The sequence below is a fragment of the Budorcas taxicolor genome, chromosome 6, assembly GCF_023091745.1.
Source record: "Budorcas taxicolor isolate Tak-1 chromosome 6, Takin1.1, whole genome shotgun sequence".
Taxonomy (NCBI): domain Eukaryota; kingdom Metazoa; phylum Chordata; class Mammalia; order Artiodactyla; family Bovidae; genus Budorcas; species Budorcas taxicolor.
This window is the reverse complement of record NC_068915.1, coordinates 60,779,241-60,802,470: the sequence shown is the minus strand read 5'-3', so window position 1 is coordinate 60,802,470 and position 23,230 is coordinate 60,779,241. Positions and strand designations below refer to the sequence as shown.

The window sequence follows — 23,230 nt, the reverse complement described above, 5'->3', positions numbered from 1 at the left end:
ATTATCACTTCCATCTTAAAGTCAAGGAAACCTAGACACAGAGAGGTTAAGTAACTTGGCCTAGGACACAAAATTAGTAACTAGCAGAGCCAAGATTTAACCTCAGATAGTGTGACTGCAGAGTTCACACTCCTACACACAGCTGATTCTGTACAGCGTCTGAGCAAAGAGAGGACCTCCGTCTGCCTGAGACAGTCAAGGAAAGCCTTTTAGGAGCTGGCATGTGAGAAGGTCCCAATGCAGGAGAAAGGATCCCTCAGAGGAAGGAGATGAATAGGGCACCCCAGGCAAACACAAAGACCTGCACAAAGGTTTATTTGAACAAAGAGGAAAAGTCCTGAGGGCTGAGACCAGGGGGAGGAAGATAGGGAGGGGAGGGTGGTAGGAGGTAAGGTGCCACCATAGACATAGCCCAGGTGGTAAAAGCCCTGCATGTCAGAACTATGGGTTGCACTTGAACCTGAAACAACAAAGACATCTGAGAAGATGGGGGGAGGGAAAGGGACTCTGGCAAGCAGTCTCCCTATTTCCCACTAGTTCCCACTAGTTCCCCATTCCTAAAGAGACAGTACAACAGTGACCTCCTTGTGGACTCTCCCACCTGCATTTTATAGCTCATGACCTTGTTTGTTGAATCACGGTGAGGTTAAGACCATCTAGCCAGACTTTCCTTTAGGACCACCATCTCCCCCCCACAACATTCCTTTATAGACCATATCTATTCATATCATTTCATCTTTTTCTGCCCTCTCAAAAGAAACTAATACACTTTCTCTTTCCTCTGTGAAAGATCTGAGTCCCCTTTCTTCCTATCCATAGGTGCTACCTTTATCTCAACTTTACCCCTTAGTCCACAGCATCTTTCATCTCTGTGCTAATAGCATAATGATTTCCCACCTTTCCTAAAACATCTAATTTAATGCAGCTTCATTTTCCCCCTTCCTTTCACTGTCCAAACCCCTACACGGGTATCCTGTTCCTATTACTCTTGTCATCATAGCTCACCCACCTGTCCTCTTTGAATTCACTGAGAATTCTTAAAGGGTGAAGAGAGGAGACCTGCAAATTTAACTGAGCTCCACTAGTACAAGCTAAATCATAAGCAGATTAATGAACTTCCACCAACCCTCAGCTTCCCTACCTACAAAGTGATAATTATCCCTCCTCCAAATGCATGAAGAGTAAATGAATTACGTAAGAGTAAATAAATGAGTGTATGCCAAACCCTTCCCACAGTGCCAAATCCATAAAAAGAGCTCAAGAACCTTCACTGTCAATATTGGCCACAATATTAGAATTACCATAGATCTCATTTATGATTTCTCTCTTTCCAATGCTTTTTTGCAGATCTTTCCTCCCTGACCTTAAATGATGCCATGCTTTACTGGCTCTCCTCTTAAATTCTATCACCATACCGTCTAATCCAACAGACATTGTCTCCTCTGATCTGAATCAAGGTCTCAGCATCACGGCAGTCAACCATTCCTTCCTTTTGAGATCACTTGCCTCTCCTAGGACTTCCCAGTACCAGATACTCCTGATTTTCCTCCTGACTCTTTCAATAAACATTCCTTTCTCTGTTGCCTTAAGTCATTCTACTTCATTCATTTCCTAAGTGTAAACATGGTTCTTTTTCTCCTTTCTTCACCTTTCCTTTGTTCTCTCTGTGGCCACAAGCTTCTTTTCCCTAGGCAGCCCCAGGTCTTTAAATATCTCACATATGGTAACTCTTTCACTTTTATGAGCTTAAATATCTTCCCTTTAAGCATCTTGCATATGATAATTAACACGTTTTTATGTGTAGCATTCACCCTTCTCCTCTGAAGCTCAGAATCGAACATCCAATTTCTTACTTAACATATCCACTTGGGTACCTAATAAATATTTCACACTTAACAAGATCAAAACAAAATTCATGACATCTGTCCTCTGATCCAACCTGTTCCACCTCTGGTTTCCTATATATCAATGAATAGCACCACCATTTCCCATCACCAGGAACTTACAGACACATTCAAACCATCAAGAAGAGCAATGTTCCTCTCTCCAAAATGCACTTGAGATCTATCCTTTACCCTCCATCTCTACACTACACACTAGTGTAAGCCTCCATCACCTCTCAGCAAACATCAGCTTCCTTTCTAGCCTTCCCACACAGCACCCAGAAATCTTCTTATAGATCAACCCCATGTCCCTTTTCACTACACCAGAAAAGTCCAAGTTATATACATAAGTTCTTCATTTTAAAGATGAGAAAAAATAATGTCCTGCAAATTAAATGACTTGCTCAAGGTCATAAGCTAGCTATCAGTAAGGATGAAACTAGAACCATACCTCCCTTCACCCAGGCCAGGGCTTCACTACCGCACACCACTGCCTTCTGAAGGCATATATTCTAATGACAATGACATTGCTACACTCTCTTTAATAACAATAGTGCCTGACATCTATTCAGCTTAGGTTGGCAACAAAACAGCACAGAAGTCCAGGCCTGAGGTTATTTAATCAACATTATCAGACTGTGATCCTCTCCAGCACTAGCTCTGAGTGTTTAATGTTGAGCATAATAAAATGCAATCTGTAGAATCCATTTATATTTTCATCGTGTCATCAGAAACCCAGAAGGCACTGTTTATAGCCACAGATTGACAGACTCCACTAAAAAAATCTAATTAAGAATACAAGAAATGCTCCAAAGCACTCTGGGAGCATTAAATCCTCCAATATCACCATTGTGCGCTATCAACACAGAAAATGGGTCAGTCCAGGAACACGTGAGTGGGTTTAGCAGTGAGTGTCTCTGCACATCCTCAGGCTGTTCTTACCTTCCAAGCAAACAGAACAGATACTGCAAAGGAAGATAAAAAACCCAGGTGCTTTAACAACAGAAAGGATTAGCAATCAATATGAGAGCAAAGAAAGAGTCCTGAAAAAATATGGGCAAGTGGAGTGCTTCTGGGCTATCTGTGTTGTTTCCATTTCAAGGAGCAGAGATAAGCTTCAGCCACAGGGTGGTTTTTACCTGGGTATCAAGGTGCTCCTTAAATAAACACTTCAATATTGACTAATTTTTACAGATCTGTATATGGAACTGCCATCTAGTCCTCAGCACAGGCAAATCTGTGTTAGGCAAGCATTGAATCAGTTGCTCAGTTGTGTCTGACTCCTTGCGTCCCTGTGGACTGTAGCCCATCAGGCTCCTCTGTCCACTGAATTCTACAGGTAAAAATGCAGGCAGATTCTTTACTGTCTGAGCTACCAGGGAAGGTCTGGGTCTAAAATTCAGGTCTGACATTTTGGAGCTATGTGACACTGGGCACATGGCTCCATTTCTCTGAGCTTGCTCCATCATCTTTAAAAGACTTGTAGAAATGTGCTTTACACAGTTGTTAGAACTTAGAAATCATGATTAGAAGCCATCTAATAGGACATTTACTACTGACTGGAAGTTCTGGTACATTTTTCCCCGCAAAGGGAAGAGAAAAGAATCCATGCTGGAGAGCCTAAACTAGGTGGTTGCAATTTTTGTTCAGAAATCCTGCTCAAGAGAAAGTTGAGTATGGTTGAGGCAGACTTGCTGTTTCACAGATGGATCTGGGTTTGTGAGTGCTGGGTACAAAATCCCACAATGTGACCAACTCTTACACACACCATTGGATTAAATGAGACCGTGAGGAAACAACTGGGCAAATCCAGAAAAAATGACACATTAGATAAGAAGACCGACCCTCAAAAAGTCAACGTCTCGAAGAAGAGGGGAGAGTTGAGACTGAAGAAATATGACAACCAACTGAAATTCTAGTTTAAAAAAAGATTTGTAGGTGATATTTTGGGCACTATTGGGGAAATCTGAATACATATTAGTCGTCTGGCATTATTTCACATGATTAAGAGTGACAATGGCATGTTGGTTCTGTAGAACATTCTTATACCTTGGAGGGGCACACTAAAGAATTTAGGGGGAAAGGGGTCTGATGTCTGCAATTTATTTTGAAAAGGTTGAAAAAATACTAGGAGGATGTGTGAACTGTGTGTGTGTGAGAAGTAAATATAGGACTTTCCTGGTGGTCCACAGGTTAAGAATCCACCTGCCGATTCAGGGGTCACAGATGGTCCCATCCCTGGTCCAGGAAGATCCCGCATGCTGCAGGGTGACTGAGCCCGTGTCCCACATCTACTGAAGCCTGCACACCCTAGATGCTTTGTAACAAGGGAAACCACTGCAGCGAGAAGCCTGCACCCCGCAACTAGAGAGCAGCCCCTGCTCGCCACAGCTAGAGAAAGCCTGCGCAGTAACAAAGACCCAATGCAACAAAAAATAAATGAATAGATAAATTATAAAATTATAAAAAAGGAGTAAATATAGAAAATGTTAACAATTATGGAACTGGGTAGTGGGTATATGGTCTCTTTAACCAAACAACTCTCCTTCCTTCCTTCTTTCCTTCCTTTCCCTCTCTCTCTCATGTTTCAAAATATTCATAATAAAATGTTATCTGGAGCTAGGGCTGAAAGCCATTCAGCAGTCCAAGGAAAGTACTCAAGTCAAAAACCTATCTGGTACCTCCTCGTTTGTTACTTGGAACACTTTTTCATATTTGTTTTCACTGATGACAGCCACTTGTCAGTTCACTATCAGTCACTTCGTATCTGTCCAATCCACTGCCTTGCCTGCTCACTACTCAGAAATGGTTCTTGCCAGTCTTCAAATCGACATGACGTTCATACTGACGATGGAAGGAAGAGGGGTCAAACCCCTGGGCTTCCTGATTTGGGGCAAAGAATGGAACTATAGGCTCCGCCAAGTACACACAGTCCTGTGACAGTTGTAGCGCTGTCTGAAGAACTGATCAATTTCACTACTTGATATTCTAATAACTGAATAATTTTTAGCTAAGAATCCAAAGTAACCACAAAGCTGTTGTGTTTCAACAGTACTTGGTATTTTAAAACACATCAAAGTCAAGTTAGAAAACTACTAGAATTCACCCAAACAAGTTATTCGATTACCAAAGGAAAATAAAACATGGTGAAATGCTCATTATGCAGACAGGATGATCACATTTCAAACAGTCTGTCCTTTTAAAAGTTGGCATGACCTGGGCAACATAACTATTTTTTTAAAAAGCAAGGAAGAATAAGATGAGAAAGTGACTTTCAGAAGGAAAGAAGAAATTACCAATGGGAGGGAGTCCAGGAGGGGCTTCCAGGGTGACAAAATTCTACTTCTTGATACAGTGATTCCAAGACCATCCACTTTAATAACAAACCAAGCCACGAATTCATGTGGTTTTCTGCAATTGTGTTATACTTTACAATTACAAAGATTTTAAAGGGAGGACTGGGGATATAGATGTTGACCTCCACAGTGGCTCAATCTCTCTCTCTGTTTTTCTTTTGTTAAAAACAAAAGCCACTTTCCATTTTGTTAAACTCAGAAAAGTCTTTGTAGTCAGAAAATACCACTTGCAAAAGGTGGTATTTTCATTCAAATATAATAGAAATACACCCCTATTTAACAATATTCCTCAGGTCCACTTATTAAAATGGTGGCTGGCACCATGAAAAACAGTACAGAGTTCCTGAAGAAAACAAAAAATCAAGTTACCATATGATCCAGCAATCCTACTCCTAGGCATACATCCAGAAAAGATGAACACACTAACCTAAAGAGATATGTGCTCCCTAATGTTCACAGAAGCACTATTTACAACAGCCAAGACGTGGAAGCAAACTGAACGTCCACTGACAGAGGAGTGGATAAGGAAGATGCGATACACACACACACACACACACACACACACACACACACACACACACACACACACAGGAATATTACTCATCCATCAAAGAATGAAATACTGCCGTTTGTAGTAACATGGATGGACCTAGAGATTATTGTACTGAGTGAAGTAAGCCAAATAGAGAAGAGACAAATATTACATGGTGTCATTTATACATGGAATCTAAAAAATAATGCAAATGGACTTATTTACAAAACAGAAACAGACTTGCAGAACTAGATAACAAACTTATGGTTACCAAAGGTGGTAAGGTGGAGAAGGAATAAATTAGGAGTACGGGGTTAACAGACACACACCACTACATGTAAAATAGATAAACAAGGATTTACTGTATAGCACAAGAACTGTAGTCAACATCTCGTAATAACCTGTACTGGAAAAGAATCAGAAAATATAGATATGTGTAACTGAATCACTTTGCTGTACACCTGAGACTAACAGACTGTTGTAAATAACTGTAGTTCAACAACAACAACAACAGTGGTGGCTGAGATCCACACATGCCTAATGCATCAGTTCAGTCAGTTCAGTTCAGTCGCTCAGTCGTGTCCAACTCTTTGTGACCCCATGAATCGCAGCATGCCAGGCCTCCCTGTCCATCACCAACTCCCGGAGTTCACTCAGAGTCACGTCCATCGAGTCAGTGATGCCATCCAGCCATCTCATCCTCTGTCATCCCCTTCTCCTCCTGCCCCCAATCCCTCCCAGCATCAGAGTCTTTTCCAATGAGTTAACTCTTCGCATGAGGTGGCCAAAGTACTGGAGTTTCAGCTTTAGCATCATTCCCTCCAAAGAAATCCCAGGGCTGATGCATAGTATATTTTAAAAAACAAACATTTGAGTATCAGACAAAGGAGTCAGTGTACTACTGAGCTTTGCAAATTAAAGGACACATCATCTTCTGAGATTTTACAATTTGAATAGTTCTAGGCAGACATGTGAGGCCAGGAACAGCCACACTGCCCCTGTCCCTATCTTCCATCAATGGTTCTACTATTTAAATCCTGTGGTTGTCTAGAGACACCTAGTCAGGATTGGTAGGAGGCTGAAAGTCCAGACAACTGGGTTCTAGCCACAGCTCTTTAATAACCAAGGGCTTCCAGCAAATCTCCAAATCTAAGATAACTCTGCACAAATCTACAGATTCTCTGAACCCTCTTCCACCTTAACCACTCTACCTAGAAGTTCTGTTTGTTTGTTTGTTTTGCAGTATGATGCAGAATTCAATTTTATTATACCTGTTACAGAATAAAACAGAAATGTGCAGGTATTTTTTACATTGAAATCATTTGTTACCTTAGATGTCCTTTAACATAAAAATATGAGAGTGATGTGTCATGATTATAAGATAAAACCCACATTTTAAAATCGTTACTGTGCCACCATCATTCATTCACCTTTTGGCATTAATTTGGTAAATTTAATGCTTAATGCTAAGTGTACAACTACCTGCCACTGATATTCATGTATTTTTCAGTTTGCGGTGTTTTTTTTTATTTTTTAATTAATTTTATTAGATAGAGTTGCTTATTATGTTGTGTTAGTTTCTACCATACAGCAAAGTAAATCAATTATATATATATATATATATATATATATATATATGTATGTATATGTATATACACACCTCCCCTCTTTTTTGGATTTCCTTTCCATTTAGGTCACCACAGAGCACTGAGTAGGGTTCCCTGAGCTATATAGTAGGTCCTCACCTTGAAGATTTGATGATAATAGTAACAGCAGCTTTTACTGAACCTTAATTGACTCACTCACTTCTCAGTTCCCTGGTGTGGTTATAAGAGATACGGTGGCTGGTTTCACAGTTGTGTCCTGAACAAAGGTGCCCAGCTGAGGAGACAGGTTGGGGCTAAAAGCCAGCCTGAGCTCTCTCTGTCAAACTACACAAACTCTTGTCATGGAAAAGTCCTGTTTTCCTAATTCATATAAAGCCACTGTCTGTACTCAAGCTCGAAGAGTCCACCCGTGATATCTTTTTGAGTTTATACAAAGGTGTTCAATGGGCTATCAGAGGCCCCAATAGAAGTATTATTATTTTCTCTGTTTTCCAGATGGAGAAATTCAAGTATAGACCATGAAGAACTGGCCTAATTTCACACAGTAGATGGCAGAGTCAGGACTCTAAGCTGGGCAATCAGGTTCCCAACCCAAATTCCTAAACAGAAGGCTATGCTGCCCAAATATGCCTGTGTCCATTGAGCTGTAAATAAAGATCTAACTTCCTACTGCCTATGTAATCTCTTCTCTTCAATGTGCTTCTTCCTCAAAAAGTGGAAAAAGAACATAAACCCTCAAATCCACAGAAATGCCCAAATGTCTGCCCACATATTGTCGATTCATTCAAAACCATGGGGTGAAATCAGAGAAATCTCCATGATGTCACTGGACTTTAATCTCTGTATTTAAAAAATCATCACACATAGCCAAAGAATCCAGCTGGAAAGAGCCCTATATACAACCTGATCCTCTATGGGATAAAAAATAAACACCCACTGATGGGGAGTGACTGGGACTAGAAGGAAGACAAGATGCGTCATTTGAGACCATCAGGCATTTCAGAACAAAATATTTCCCTACCTATCTTCTCTGGTTCTTTAAACTTACAAATAATGTATTATGGCAGGAAATCTGTTCTTTTGGCTGCTTTGTGATGAAGACAGCAGGTGGTAATCCCAGCCGAATAAAGCATTGTTCATTGCTGGGCCTCACTGACACTTCAATGTGGAGGCTGACCCCACTGAGGGAGCAGTGCCATCTTGGTTTCTACTGGAGTGAATACAGCTCAGAATCTGTATTTAGCTCTCCTTACACAATGCTTCCTCCATAAACACTGCACATCAACAAAGAAGGAGTCCTGTCTTCCAGGTGTTACAAAGAGCCACAAGAAAACAGAATACTGCTGCACCACTCTAGGTAACTTATAGCAAAAACAAGGGTATTAGTTATATAGCTAGTAGGTGAGATCCATATTTAACCCAAAACAAAACAAAACAGAACCCTCTGCCCACACATCATCTTGAAAAACTTCACTAATCAAAAGTGAAGAAAGAGGGGAAAAAGGGAAAATGGCATGCAAAGGAAACTGTGTTGTTGTTAGACCAAGCAATCTGCTCTAGGAAAGTCCTTGGTTATATTTTTCAAACTCCTTATAATTAAGTCGTCCTGCGAGATGGCCTAGAACCAACGGTATTCTACTAAATGCTTAACAACTGGTTCTCAGGAGATGGGGAGGAGAGAAGAGCCAATCTCCATGGTGTAAACATTCCCACCCTTGCGGATTTCTAGCTCAGTTGATGTCACTGAACACAGAGTGAAGAGGAAATGAACACAATCTTCTCTCTTGAGCCACATGAGCTGGCTCCTGAATACCACCGTGAACTCGCATTCTGTATCACATACACATCATGAGGCTGTTAACTTAAATGTGGTGTTTTACATGTATCACTATTTCTATGACACTGGAAAATTAACAAATAACAATGGAAAGCTAAGCATATAACTGTATCAATGTTTCTAAACTTTCTCACACCCTTGTTCATAAACAGTCAACATCTTACAGAAAGATACAACTGTTCAATGCCAAGATGATATAAATCTATTGTCCTTTTAGAGAGCTGTTTCTGATTTCTGGCTAGGTAGGCAATCAGAAAGCAAAAGGAATTGATTGAATTCCCAAAAATTGAAGCAGTAATGATAATCCAAAGAATAGGCCTTTCCCAATTTAAAATGAAATATAAAAAGTTTACCTTTCCCCTAAATATGTCTTGGCTGTGGAACATACTCAGGTTCTTGAAAGCCTGTACTCTCTTGAGTCCTGTATTTACAGACATACTTCCTTCCCCCACTTATTAGTGCTATGCTCAGTCGCTCAGTTGTGTCTGACTCTTTGCAGCACCATGGACTGTAGCCCGCCAGGCTCCTCTGTCCATGGAATTTTCCAGGCAAGAAGACTGGAGCAGGTTGTCGTTTCCTCCTCCTGGGGCTCTTCCTGACCCAGGGATCAAACCTGAGTCTCCTGCATCTCCTGCACTGAGGGCAGATTCTTTACTGCTGAACCACCAGGGAAACCCCTCCACCCTTATAAGAGGACCAACAATAATATTTAATAGCATAGCTAATAACTACCTCCATGATACAATTTTTAATAAATTTGTGGACAATTATCTAGATTGGAGCAACACTTTAGAAGACAAAGGGGAAAATACACTCCACACTCTGCTTCTAATATAAGGACAAAACTATCCAAACAGGAGTGTTGACTACACTGCTCTGGAGAACTAGCAAGGCAGACCAGTTGCCATTTTGCCACTGACTGACACAGAGAGCTGTTGTTTGTACAAGGAAGAAAGGGAGGACTGGTGCTGTTGGCAACAATCAACAGCTCTGTTCTTTCTCTTTTTTTAATTGCTAGAACACCTGCTGCCTCACTCCCTTCAGCCTCATCCATTATGCAGCATGTTGATGGTGATGGGACCAGGACACGCCACTGCACACAATGACTGACCTGAGAAGGACACACCGTGACAGCCCACACACCTCCTCTTCCCACTCTCAATTTAAAACAAAAAGTCCACTTACACCACAAATTACTGAGTTGTCATTTTACGGCATTGGGAAGAATCAAAATGCAAAGACAATACTTGTTTCCCACACTATGCGTTAGGGAGATTAAATTATTTCGTGGGGATTGACCTTCACATTTACCCTCTGGCCTACTTAAGAGAGGAAATACTTAAGCATTTCCCAAAGTATGTCCACCTAGTTCCGCAGGAAATTAAGAGATGATGTGGAAAAAAGGCTGCATGGTCAAGTATGTCTGGGGAATGCTGAGTTTTTGTTTTGTTTTCAACTTTAAGCTTCTCAGAGCCAATAATACGCTAATGTGCACTGAGATCCTCCAGTGGGAGATAAAATAGTGTTTCTTAAACTATTTATCAAGTTATCAAGAGTTTATCAAGTTTACAAAGTTTATCAAGACTCTTTGTCAAGAAAAGTCTAGGGAGTGGAATCAGTGTTCTGTAGAACGTGTATTAGGAAACTGACTTTCCAGGGTACTGGTAAGGCATAGCATGGTGGCACCAATGAGTCCTTCACACAAGTTGTTTGTTCTTTACTGTATTGGACTCCTTGGTATTTTAGAAAATTTGAATAAGCTACTAAAATTTAAAAGCAGAAGAGCTAATATTTAAGCACAACAACAAAGGTCTTTTTTCTTGCTTCTCCAGAAAACAAACGGCTGCGGGGGGGACGCATGAGGCACTGCCTGCCCATAGAGCTGCCTTTCCTGTGCAGATTATTTTAAACCATAAAGGGATTCAAAAAACAAACTATATGATGTACCCAGTTTATAGTGAGATTAATGAAAGAGAAGCAAGGGCACTGTATACAGGTGCTCAGAGAAGTGACACAAAGGTTAAGTGAGAGTGAGGTATTGAAGAGGAAAGACTTCCCCCGAAAGTGGGGATGAGCTGAGACAGGTAAGAGGAAAGGGGGGGCGTGCACAGAGCTAGAGGAAAGATCAAGAACAAAAGCGTAAGCCTGAAATCAGTAAGTCACAGAAAAAGCACAGACTCCTTCAAAATACAGATATGAAACACGTTTCACTTTAAATTTGTAATTTAATTGAGGAAAACAGTGGTCAAGAATTTTAACAATTAAATGGCTCTGAACCATAGACAGGGTCAAGTCAAGCCATTTGGCCATTAAGTCCAATATCTAAGAGGATAAACACTAGATATTTCTTAGTTATATGACTAAGTAATTTCCAAAACAATCCCCATCAAATGCCAGGTGCAAAAGCAATTACATCAAATTCCTTGCCAGTTCCAGAGACCTGGGATAGCGGGGCCTCCAAGAACCAGTGAACCAGTTTGAAAAAAATTCTGGAACCTCAGGGATCCTATTACTAAGAAGCAGAAATAGATTTTCAAGTGGTCACTTTGAAATATTAAGCATTGTTCCACTCAGATCTTTCCGCCAAGGACTGCCCTAGAACATTTATTAAAAAACCAGTGCGAAGTAAGTCAGCATCTAAAATAAAGCTTCACCTTGCTTGAAGTCATAGAGCATAATGGTGTAAGTTCACCACAGCATGATTGGCACAATCTAAACCAACAATAACAACAACAATAAAAAGCTACAGAAACACTTTTATATTAAGAAGTTAGATCTAGCACATGATAGAAGCTCAAAATGTACTTTTAAATCTGAGTTAAGATCTAACTGTTGCTGTTCTACAATTTCTGTTATTTTTCACATCATGACCCTTCCAAGATTTCTACTAACAACTCAAAACCCCAGCCTTCAGACTTGATTAGTTTTCAACCTTTATTTTCAAAACAATGTCTTGTTTTAGAAAGATTAGCAACCGCAGACACACAAAAAAGATCACCCTCCCAAATCTTGGGAGCACCCAGAATCTTCCCTAACCTTGGCATCTTTTTTTCCTACCTCTAAGCAAAGAATTGCCTCTCTTGCTTTCTGAGCAAGTCCTTCCAACCGACACCCTTGTTCCCACTCCCTTTCCTCTGATCTCCTCTCCTCTTCTCAGCAAATCTCTCTGCATGTGGCAGTCTTGATTCAAATATTTCTACGTGCTTCCTACTGCCTAAAGCTCAAGCACTAACTTCAATCTGCAACATACATCTATTCCTCGTGTGTATTCATCACACATATCCACGGCCCCCTGTATTACTTGTGCCATGACCATGTCTGGAATGCCATATCTGTATTTAACTATATATAATCCCATGTTCAAATCTCAAGATACAAATACTCTAAAATTTCCCACTAACTCCCATATCCTTCAATAAACCAAATTTATCTCCAACTCCCAAAGCACTTACTGTCTTTTATACATGAAATAGGGCTTCCCTGGTAGCTCAGCTGGTAAAGAATCTGCCTGCAATGCAGGAAATCCTGGTTCGATTCCTAGGTCAGGAAGATCCCTTGGAGAAGGAATAGGCTACCCACTCCAGTATTCATGGGGCTTCCCTGTGGCTCAGCCGGTAAAGAATCTGCCCACAATGCAGGAGACCGGGGTTCAATCCCTGAGTTGGGAAGATCCCCTGGAAGAGAGCACGGCAACCGACTCCAGTATTCTTACCTGGAGAATCCCCAAGGACAGAGAAGCCGGGTGGGCTACAGTCCATGGGGTTGCAAAGAGTCAGACTAAGCACTTAAGCACAGCACAGCAAATCCATGAATTAAGACGGGGTTTATAATCAGAAAATATGGGCTTAACTCCCACCTCCACCACAAACTAGCTATGTGATTTGGGGTGAACGCATCTGCACTGTAGCTATTTCCTTAACTATAAAATAGGAAAATGACAACACTGATCTTACAAGTAAGGATTAAATGAGATTATGTGTATGAGAGCACGTGAATACCATGAATGAAAAAAACGTAGCGTTTGAAATGTAATTTACCTTAACTTATCATTAATACTTGTATGTTTTGTCCCTGTGTTCCTGAGTAGGTTCATTCACTGAACAATTATTTACAGAGCACGTCTTCTGTGCCTCGACTCTGGGGATGTGTTCCCTGAATTCATGGCACTGCTCAGGAGACAGATGACAATATAGCATGTAGCACGGTATCAGGTAGTAAGTAGTATGAGCTATGAAGGAAAACAAAGCAAAACAAGGGGATTAAAAAGTGGCCCAAAAACGGACTGTTACTTGATTTATTTTAAAGTGAAAGGCAACACATCATCAGAGACTTTAAGACGGAGGCAGTGAGCAGTGCTCATTTCTGTGGGAAAAGCATCCAAAGGAGAGACACGTTAAGTTCAAGGCCCAAAGTTGGGTGTGAGCATGAAGTGCCATGTAAAGAAAAAGTCAAGCCATTGCTAATTCTATTGCTGCTGCTGCTGCTGCTAAGTCGCTTCAGTCGTGTCCGACTCTGTGCGACCCCATAGACAGCAGCCCAACAGGCTCCCCCGTCCCTGGGATTCTCCAGGCAAGAGTACTGGAGTGGGGTGCCATTTCCTTCTCCAATGCAGGAAAGTGAAAATGAAGTCGCTCAGTCATGTCCGACTCCCAGCGACCCCATGGACTGCAGCCTACCAGGCTCCTCCGCCCATGGGATTTTCCAGGCAAGAGTACTGGAGTGGGGTGCCATTGTCTTGGAGGTAATAAGGTGGTGAAGTGACAAGATGAGGACAGATAGGAAGCTAATAGCCTTACAGGCAACAATAAGGACCCTGGAACTTATCTCAGTGCTGTTCAAGTTCAGTTCAGTCATGCAGTCATGTCTGACTCTTTGAAACCCAATGGACTGCAGTACGCTAGGCCTCCCTGTCCATCACCAGCTCCCAGAGTTTATTCAAACTCATATCCATTGAGTCGGTGATGCCATCCATACATCTCATCCTCTGTCGTCCCCTTCTCCTCCTGCCTTCAATCTTTCCCAGCAGCAGGGTCTCTTCCAATGAGTCAGTTCTTCACATCATGTGGCCTAAGCACTGAAATTTCAGGTTCAGCATCAGTCCTTCCAAAGAATATTCCAATTTCCTTTAGAGTGGGCTGGTTGGATCTCCTTGCAGTCCAAGGGACTCTCAAGAGTCTTCTCCAACACCACAGTTCAAAAGCATCAATTCTTCAGCACTCAGCTTTCTTGATAGTCCAGCTCTCACATCCATACATGACTACTGGAAAAACCATAGCTTTGACTAGATGGACCTTTGTTGGCAAAGTAATGTCTCTGCTTCTTAATATGCTATCTGGTTTGGTCATAGCTTTTCTTCCAAGTAGCAAGCGTCTTTTAATTTCATGGCTGCAGTCACTATCTGCAGTGATTTAGGAGCCCCCCAAAAATAAAGTCTGTCACTGTTTCCATTGTTTCCCCATCTATTTGACATGAAGTAATGGGAGCTTCCCTGGTGGCTCAGAGGGTAAAGCATCTGCTTGCAATGCGGGAGACCTGGGTTTGATCCCTGGGTCGGGAAGATTGCCTGGAGAAGGAAATGGCAACCCACTCCAGTACTCTTGCCTGGAAAATCCCATGGACAGAGAAGCTTGGTAGGCTACAGTCCACGGGGTCCCAAAGAGTCAGACACGACTGAGCGACTTCACTTTACCTTTTTAATGGGACCAGATGCCACGATCTTAGTTTTCTGAATGTTGAGTTTTAAGCCAACTTTTTCACTCTCTTTCACCTTCATCAAGAGGTTCTTTAGTTCTTCTTCGCTTTGTGCCATAAGGGTGGTGTCATCTGCACTTCTGAGATTATTGATATTTCTTCCAGCAATCTTGATTCCTGCTTGTGCTTCACCCAGCCCAGCATTTCATATGATGTACTCTGCATATAAGTAAGCAGGGTGACATATTCCTTTCCCGATTTGGAACCAGTCTGTTGTTCCTTGTCCAGTTCTAACTGTTGCTTCTTGACCTGCATACAGATTTCTCAAGAGGCATGGTCTGGTCATTCCATCTATTGAATAATTTTCCACAGTTTGTTGTGATCCACACAGTCAAAGGCTTTGGCATAGTCAATAAAGCAAAAATAGATGTTTTTCTGGAACTCTCTTGCTTTTTTGATGATCCAACGGATGTTGGCAATTTGATCTCTGGTTCCTCTGCCTTTTCTAAATCCAGCTTGAACATATGGAAGTTCACAGTTCCCATACTGTTGAAGCCTGGCTTGAAGAATTTTGAGCATTACTTTGCTAGCGTGGGAGATGAATGCAACTGTGCAGTAATTTGAGCATTCTTTGGCATTGTCTTCCTTTGGGATTGGAATGAAAACTGACCTTTTCCAGTCCTGTGGCCGCTGCTGAGTTTTCCAAATCTGCTGGCATATTGAGTGCAGCACTTTCACAGCATCATCTTTTAGGATTTGAAATAGCTCAGCTGGAATTCCATCACCTCCACTAGCTTTGTTTGTAGTGATGCTTCCTAAGGTCCACTTGACTTCGCATTCCAGGATGTCTGGCTTTAGGTGAGGGATCACACCATCGTGATTATCTGGGTCATGAAGATCTTGAACTGTGGTGTTGGAGAAGACTCTTGAGAGTCCCTTGGACTGCAAGGAGATCCAACCAGTCCATCCTAAAGGAAATCAACCCTGAATATTCATTGGAAGGACTGATGTTGAAGCTGAAACTCCAATGCTTTGGCCACCTGATGTGAAGAACTGACTCATTTGAAAAGACCCTGATGCTGGGAAGGATTGAAGGTGGGAGGAGAAGGGGATGACAGAGGATAAGATGGTTGGATGGCATCACTGACTCAATGGACATGAGTTTGAGTAAACTCCAGGAGTTGTGATGGACAAGGAGGCCTGGTGTGTTGCAGTCCATGGGGTCGCAAAGAGTTGGACAAAACTAAGTGATTGAATTGAACTGAATGGTCTAGTGGTTTTCCCTACTTTCTTCAATTTAAGTCTGAATTTGGCAATAAGGAGTTCATGCTGAGCCACAGTCAGCTCCCAGTCTTGTTTTTTCTGACTGTATAGAATTTCTCTATCTTTGGCTGCAAAGAATATAGCCAATCTGATTTTGGTATTGACCATCTGGTGATGTCCTTGTGTAGAGTCTTCTCTTGTGTTGTTGGAAGAGGGTGTTTGGTATGACCAGTCTGTTTTCTTTGCAAAACTCTATTAGCCTTTGCCCTGCTTCATTCTATACTCCAAGGCCACAGGTACTTCTTGACTTCCTACTTCTGCATTCTAGTCCCTCAATGAAAAGAGAGTTCTGAGCAGGGAAGCACTATGACTTAATTAACATTATGCTGACAACTATATGGGGAGTTGACATGGGGGGGAATAAGTGGGTAAGACTGGGGACAGGAAGATCATTGAGGACATAGCTACAAACATGGTAACTGGGGCTAGGTTGGCAGCTGAGGGAATGATGAGAAGTGGTCTAATCCCAGGTTTATTTTGAGGGCAGAAGCTAAAGGATTTGCTGATGGAGTGACCAAATGTGAGGTATTGGCAAAGGAGAAGACTTGAGAATCTCTATACATTTTGATCTTGAACAACAGGGTGCTATTGAGATAGGGAAGACTTGGAGAGGAGCAGTTTTGGAAAGAAAATAACTATATGTTGTTTTTATTAAGGTTGAGAGGACTATGTGATATCCAAGTGGAGACACTGGGGAAACTAGAGTTCAAAGGAAAAGACGGAGGTACACATTTGGACATGGATGATGAGATAAAGTCACCCCTAAAGGGTGCAGGAGAAGAGGTCCAAGGACTGAACCTAGGGGTCAGTCAGCAATTGCAAATCAGGAAAAAGAGGGGAGTCCAGCAAAGGAGAACAAGAAGGAATGAAATGAATTAGGAGGACAATTATAAGATAAGAATGTCCTAGGAGCTAAAGAAGAAAAAAGTGTTTGAAGAAGAAAGGGGAGGGGAATGGTCCAATGATGCTGGAAGGTTGTATAAGATAAGAACTGGGAACTGTCTGTTGAACTTGGGCAACGAAAGACACAGGTCACCCTTGACCTGAGTAATTTCTATAAAATGGTGAGGAGGCAAGTATACTGGAGTGGATAAGAAGGAGAACACAATCAACTCTGCATGAGTAGATATGGAGAAGAAGATGTGTAGTTTAGGAAGGGCACATGCTAAAGGAATGACCCCACAGAAAAAGAGAAGGCAATGGTATAGGAAAGAGAGGAATGACAACTGGAGGAGCAGAGAGTAAGTCTTTGAATAGGTGAGAGGAAGTAGTTCACAAGGCCAAGGACTGGCCTTAGAGGTGAGGAAAGAGATCATGCATTGTAAGGGAAGGAAGGCAGAGTAAATGGGTACAGATACAGCAGTGAATTTAACTGCTAATCTGAACAGATTAGCACTTCTCATCAGAACACTTTTAGAAGGCATCAGTTGAGGATAAGAAAAGGAGAATGATGTTGGAGATTTAGGAAAGAAAAACAGGAAGAGTGGGGCTAGTGAACTGATATAGAGATAGTGAATAAGTGTGGGCTGCCATTTGATGGTCCTTTCTCTGCCTCAGCCTTCAAGAACCTCTAGAGTGGGACTTTCCTGGTGGGTTCAGTGGCTAAGACTCTGTGCTGCCAATGCAGGAGGCCTGGGTTCGAATGCTGGTCAGAGAACAAGATCCCACATGCCACAACTAAGAGTTCATATGCCAGGCTTCCCTCATGGCCCATTGGTTAAGAACCTACCTGCCAATGCAGGGGACACAGGTTTAATCTCTAGTTCAGGAAGATTCCACATACCACAAGGCAATTAAGCCTATGTGCCACAATGACCAAGCCCGATCTCTAGAGCTCTACAGCCCATGCTCAGCAACAGGAGAAGCCACTGCAGGAAGAAGCCCAAGCACCGAAACTAGAAAGTAGCCCCCACTCATCACAACTAGAGAAAGCCTGTGCACAGAAATGAAGACCCAGCCTAGCCAAAAATAAAATAAATAATACGTGTTTTTTTGAAAAGAATTCACATGCCAAAACTGAAAGATCCTACACGCCACAACTAAGACCTGGCACAGCCAAATAAATTTTTTTAAAATGTTTGCTTTAAAGAAAGAACCTCTACAGCTTTGCAACTGTTATTTAAGAGACATGCACTTAATGACGAGCTTGATTTCTTTGAGAAACAGAAGATGTTTGCAAACCAGCGATGATGTTATCCTGAAAAGGGGGTGTTAAAACTAAAAGGAAAGTTTTTCTGGAATATTTGTCACCAGTCCTGCCTTGGACACTATGACAAGTGCCTAGGACTACAAGCATGGCCTGAAGCCATTCATTCATCTTCATCTCTCATTTTGACAAGTCCATGGGAGTCACTGATGAAAGGGACATTCCAGAGAAACAACACTTCAGATATTACCAAAAGAGGAGGGAGAAAATAAAATAGATCAGTATGGTATGATTTTTGAGTTCCCACCACAGTCGTATATTCTGGAGTCAAATAAGTGAACCCATTTCCTCCAAAGAGAAGCAAGATAAACAGGTAAAGGAATGTCAGTCACTCAAATGTGGTTACTTCATTTCAGCTGTTGTGTGTGTGTTGTGGGGGTGCAAAGTGGAGGTTAAAAGTATCAATGTCCAGCTACTAAGAGGCACAGCTCATCAATTTTCTACTTTCTCAGAGATACCATGGTCTTCAGCCTCCATGCATTCACAGGATGGCCCTGTGACATCATTATTTAAATATCATGGTGAAAACTGCCCAGTTGACTACACTTAAGAGAAACCATGATAACAAATCCTCTGCTGAGACTTTTGAGAAGGATTTAACAGTCACTAAGATAAACACTTTGCCTGAGTTTCCCAGAGTCATGCAACAGATTTGCAGCTTCAAAAATTAGTCTTTTCACAAGTGAGTTTCATGCACAATCCCAACATACAAAAACCCAGAGTGGGAAATGTGAGCTGCTATATTTGGCCACATGCTATATTGGCCAAACGACAGATCATAAGAGTGTACAAAAGTGAACAGGACTCCAAAAGGTAGCTGGAGTGTCAACACCAACTTTGATCTTACCTGAAGGACAGAAAAACAAATACCTGGTAGTACAGAGCAACACGTGTGCTCAGTTTTCAGTTGTGTCTGACTCTTTGTGACCCCGTGGCTACACAGTCCCTAGAATTCTCCAGGCATGAATACTGGAGTGGGTTACCATTTCCTTCTCCAGAGGATCTTCCCAACCGAGAGAAAGAGCCCATGTCTCTTGCATCTCCTGCACTGGCAGGCAGATTCTTTACCACTGAGCCACCAGGGAAGCTCCCAATTCAGTAGTATGTATACCAAATTTACCACTATTATTTGAGATATTGTTCTCACTTACATGGCTTTACCACAAATTTTTTAGTTTCCTTTTGTTAAAAGATGCAAATTTAAGTTACTAAAGTGTTCCGCATATATGTGAACTAAAGGCAAAATTCAAGTGATAACCAGAAAATGTGTTGTACACCCCATCAGAAAATAAATCCACCTTTTATTATTTCAATATGTCCTAATGAGAATCCTTGAAGAATGTGGTAGAAATTTCTGCAAACTCTTCCATCAGTAGAATGAGACTTTACCCAGTAGGATATGTTAAGACTGCAGGAATAAGGCAAAGAAACTCTCCACCATGCGCAGTTTTTCAAGGTAAAAGAATTTCCTTGTGAAATCCCAGCAGTGGAAGGAAATGAGGAATGATGATTAATAACACTTTGATTCATGGATGGGGGATCATAAATGGTGTCCTCTCTGAAATAGGATATGTCTGTTCCACTTGGGATCCCTCATATTTGAACATTCATCTTTCTTGTTCATAGAAGGCCCTTTTTCTTACTAGGTTTTTTCTGGTGGCCATAGCAGTCTAGAGATGTCCCTGTTTCTTCCAAGGTCAGTATATTCGATTTTAAGCTGTCCTTGCAGGACCAGCAGTGGGAGAGTAGAACCACCATTGTCATGAAACGTGCTTTGAAATCCATCCACCATGCTCTTAGAAAGTGCAAACCGGTTGATGAGAAAATATCACATAGAGTTGCTCAACATTCATCAGCACCAACTACTCAACTTGTGAGCAGACACGCCTTCAGATGATCACAGACTCAGTCTTCAAGTCTTCCAGCTGAGGCCTCAGACAAACAAAACTAGGTTCAACCTAGATGCCAAAGACCCCTGGCCCCACAACTCCTGCCTGAGCCCCTGGGGGTGAGCGCCCTATATAAACACTATTATGTAACACTTCCAAGGGGTCTAGGGAAGTACCCTGTAATCAAACACGATATTTTTGTGGTGAAATATTTGAATGGTCACATTAAAGGGAACAAATAAAAATAATGACTAGCCTGAATTCATTTACGATCAAGTCAAGGTTCTGTTACTAAATGAATTACAAAAGAAAGGAAGGGAGGGAAGAAGGGGGCAGGGAGGGATAGAAGAAGGGAAATTTTCAAAAACAAAAACAATCTTTTAAAGTGGCCTTCCCAACTTAGTTCTGGGTTGCCAGGAGTGTATTAGTCCAAAAGGAAAGTCTGAGATTTTAAACGTACAGAATATGTGCCAAACAGTAGATAGGCATCCCAGCAAACACAAAGAGATGAGAGGCACCACCACCGCACATTTCTACATTCTGCATGTAGATAGGTATGCTTCTGGCCATTGTGATCCAGGAGTAGATCTACCCTGCAGAATATTCAGTGATTCAACAAATATTGATGTGTATTACTAGAAGAAAGACACTGTGCTGGATACAAGAAACAGAATGATGAGGCATGTAGAGGGGAGAAAGTCATTAACTTACACACGTGCAAAAATATAACTGCTCTAGTTTCCAGAAAGGAAAAACACATGGAAGCCACACCACAATCAACCAGTAATGGTAGATTTCTACCAATTTGAAACGCCTTGGTCCTGGATTCAAGCTATTAAACATTTGTCACAGATTTACTAGCAAGGGTAAAACTACAAAGCTTCTCTCATCTTCTCCTGTTCTGTCTGAGCCCAAAAAACAGATAATAGAGCCTCTGCTCTAGGCTATGGCTGATAACATAAATTGGGGTTTATTAAAAAAAGAAAAAGTGACCTTTAGGAAGTCAATTGTGCCTAGATCTTAAACAGCTGATACTTGGATCATCTCTCCAAGCTCTGAAAGGAGCCTTTGGGGTTGTAGAAAAGAAATTCATAGTTAAAAAAACACAAGAAATGTATTCAACTGGTTCTCTATATGTATGTTTCTTTGAGACCTTCCTGGGTATAAATGATTATAGCAGCACAGAAGACAATATCTGGGTGATTCAATATTTTGTTCAGTTTTCAGGTGGCTCAAGATCCTGGATCCACTCCAAGTAGCTTCATCCTGAGAACGGAGAGTTCTGCCATGTCGGTGCTCAAAATTGCTCTGGCCTTTCACATAACATAAACTACACATGAGAGATCAATGTGTGCTATTAAACCTATGTTGACTGACTTCATATGAAGATGGAATTCTAATATAAACTCTGAAGAAGTAAAAGGTCTATTTTAAATTTCCGGGCAATTACCCATGAGGCAAAATGTTGCCTTTTGCCAGCTGTTAGTTTTTTGGGGGGGAAAAGCCAAACAGATTTTTCCTCTTTTATGTTTCATATCCAAGCCACAAGCCAGCAAACACTGGTATTTACTCCAATGTTAATAAAAGTAAATGACTTTGTGGTTTGGGGTCACTGATATAAAACTTGTGCTCTTTTTAGTTTACGTTATGTACAAAAGTTCAAAATTTCAAGATGCATCCAGAACTAACTGATGACTTACTTATGCTTGTCTATGGTGATTCAAAGCATTTTTTTCAGTTTATATTTGAATTACTTCTGCTTTTCTATGCCAAATGTGCTCATGATTCTTGTGGGATTCTTTTTCTCTCCTATCTTTTTTTACCTTTATGATGCTAGAACTTTTTTTTCTGCTTGAGCCATCTTCTTGCTGTAATCTACTCAAGGAGGAAGTCAAACCCACAAGGAGCTACATGACCAATGAAACTCTCATCTTAAACTGTAAGTTACCAATAAAGATTTTTCTCCCAGAGAAATGGAATTTAATTAATCCTTTTTGCAGTTGCCTTTTTATTTCCTAAAGGATACAAGTCAACTGGGGCCAGTACAAGCAACTTGAATAAAACATTCTAGGACCTAATACACAGATGCCAAACATACTGCCTCCCTCCCAAATCCATCAGGTCCCTACACCAGATGTTGGGGCTGCATACACCCAAAGTTCAGCGTGCTTTCAAGTCAGTCTTTCCATCAGCCAGATGCTCAAGTCGACAGTTTCCTTTATAGCTATTTATCACACGAAGAGAATTGCACAGACCTGAGGCAGGAGCCCACCCCACCCCCGCCTCCTTGGCAACGCTGGCCAAAATGTTAAATAGATTTGTCTTCTGCATGCTGTCCAAAAACATGCTACTGATTTAGACAGACCTGCAGAACAATCAATCATGGTCTCAGCCCTGATGAACGGCCAGGGGCTGTACACGTTCATTTCATTAGGATTTTACTTAGGTCTGAGGACTTCTCTCCTTTATGTTTTCAAACTATGGTAATCATTTCCATGCAAAGCAAAGGGACAGTGTGTGAGGGGGAAATGCCTCTTGGGCTAATGCTTTGCTGCTGGCTTTCGTAACTTATGTCCTCAAAAGAAAATATTCCAGATTATGTTGAGGGCCTCCCAGACCTTCCGAAACTGCCAAGCTTTTCAGAACCTAACAGAAATCAGGCACCAGCCCCAAACGCAACCCTGGTAAGGTCTGCCTCTCCTTTCTGCTAGTCTTGTACTGTTTGTCAGACATCCTAAGGGAATAAATATATAAGCTAAGACTATATTTCTGTCTCATGTGATTAGATAAAAATATAATGAAATAGGACCACAGACCCTCAGACTTAAAAAACATCTGTAATTTTCTTTTATGGTTTTTTTTTTTCTTTTCCCTCGTTTTTTAAGCAAAAGACAGTGAAAATTGTG

The 23,230-nt window shown here is 41.4% G+C and overlaps 1 protein-coding gene across 1 annotated transcript in view; it reads right to left on the bottom strand.

Annotated features, from left to right (window-relative positions):
• LIMCH1 (LIM and calponin homology domains 1) overlaps positions 1 to 23,230 on the bottom strand; it is a 354,210-nt gene that overhangs the window by 218,481 nt on the left and 112,499 nt on the right. The gene's annotated exons all lie outside the window — the stretch shown is intronic.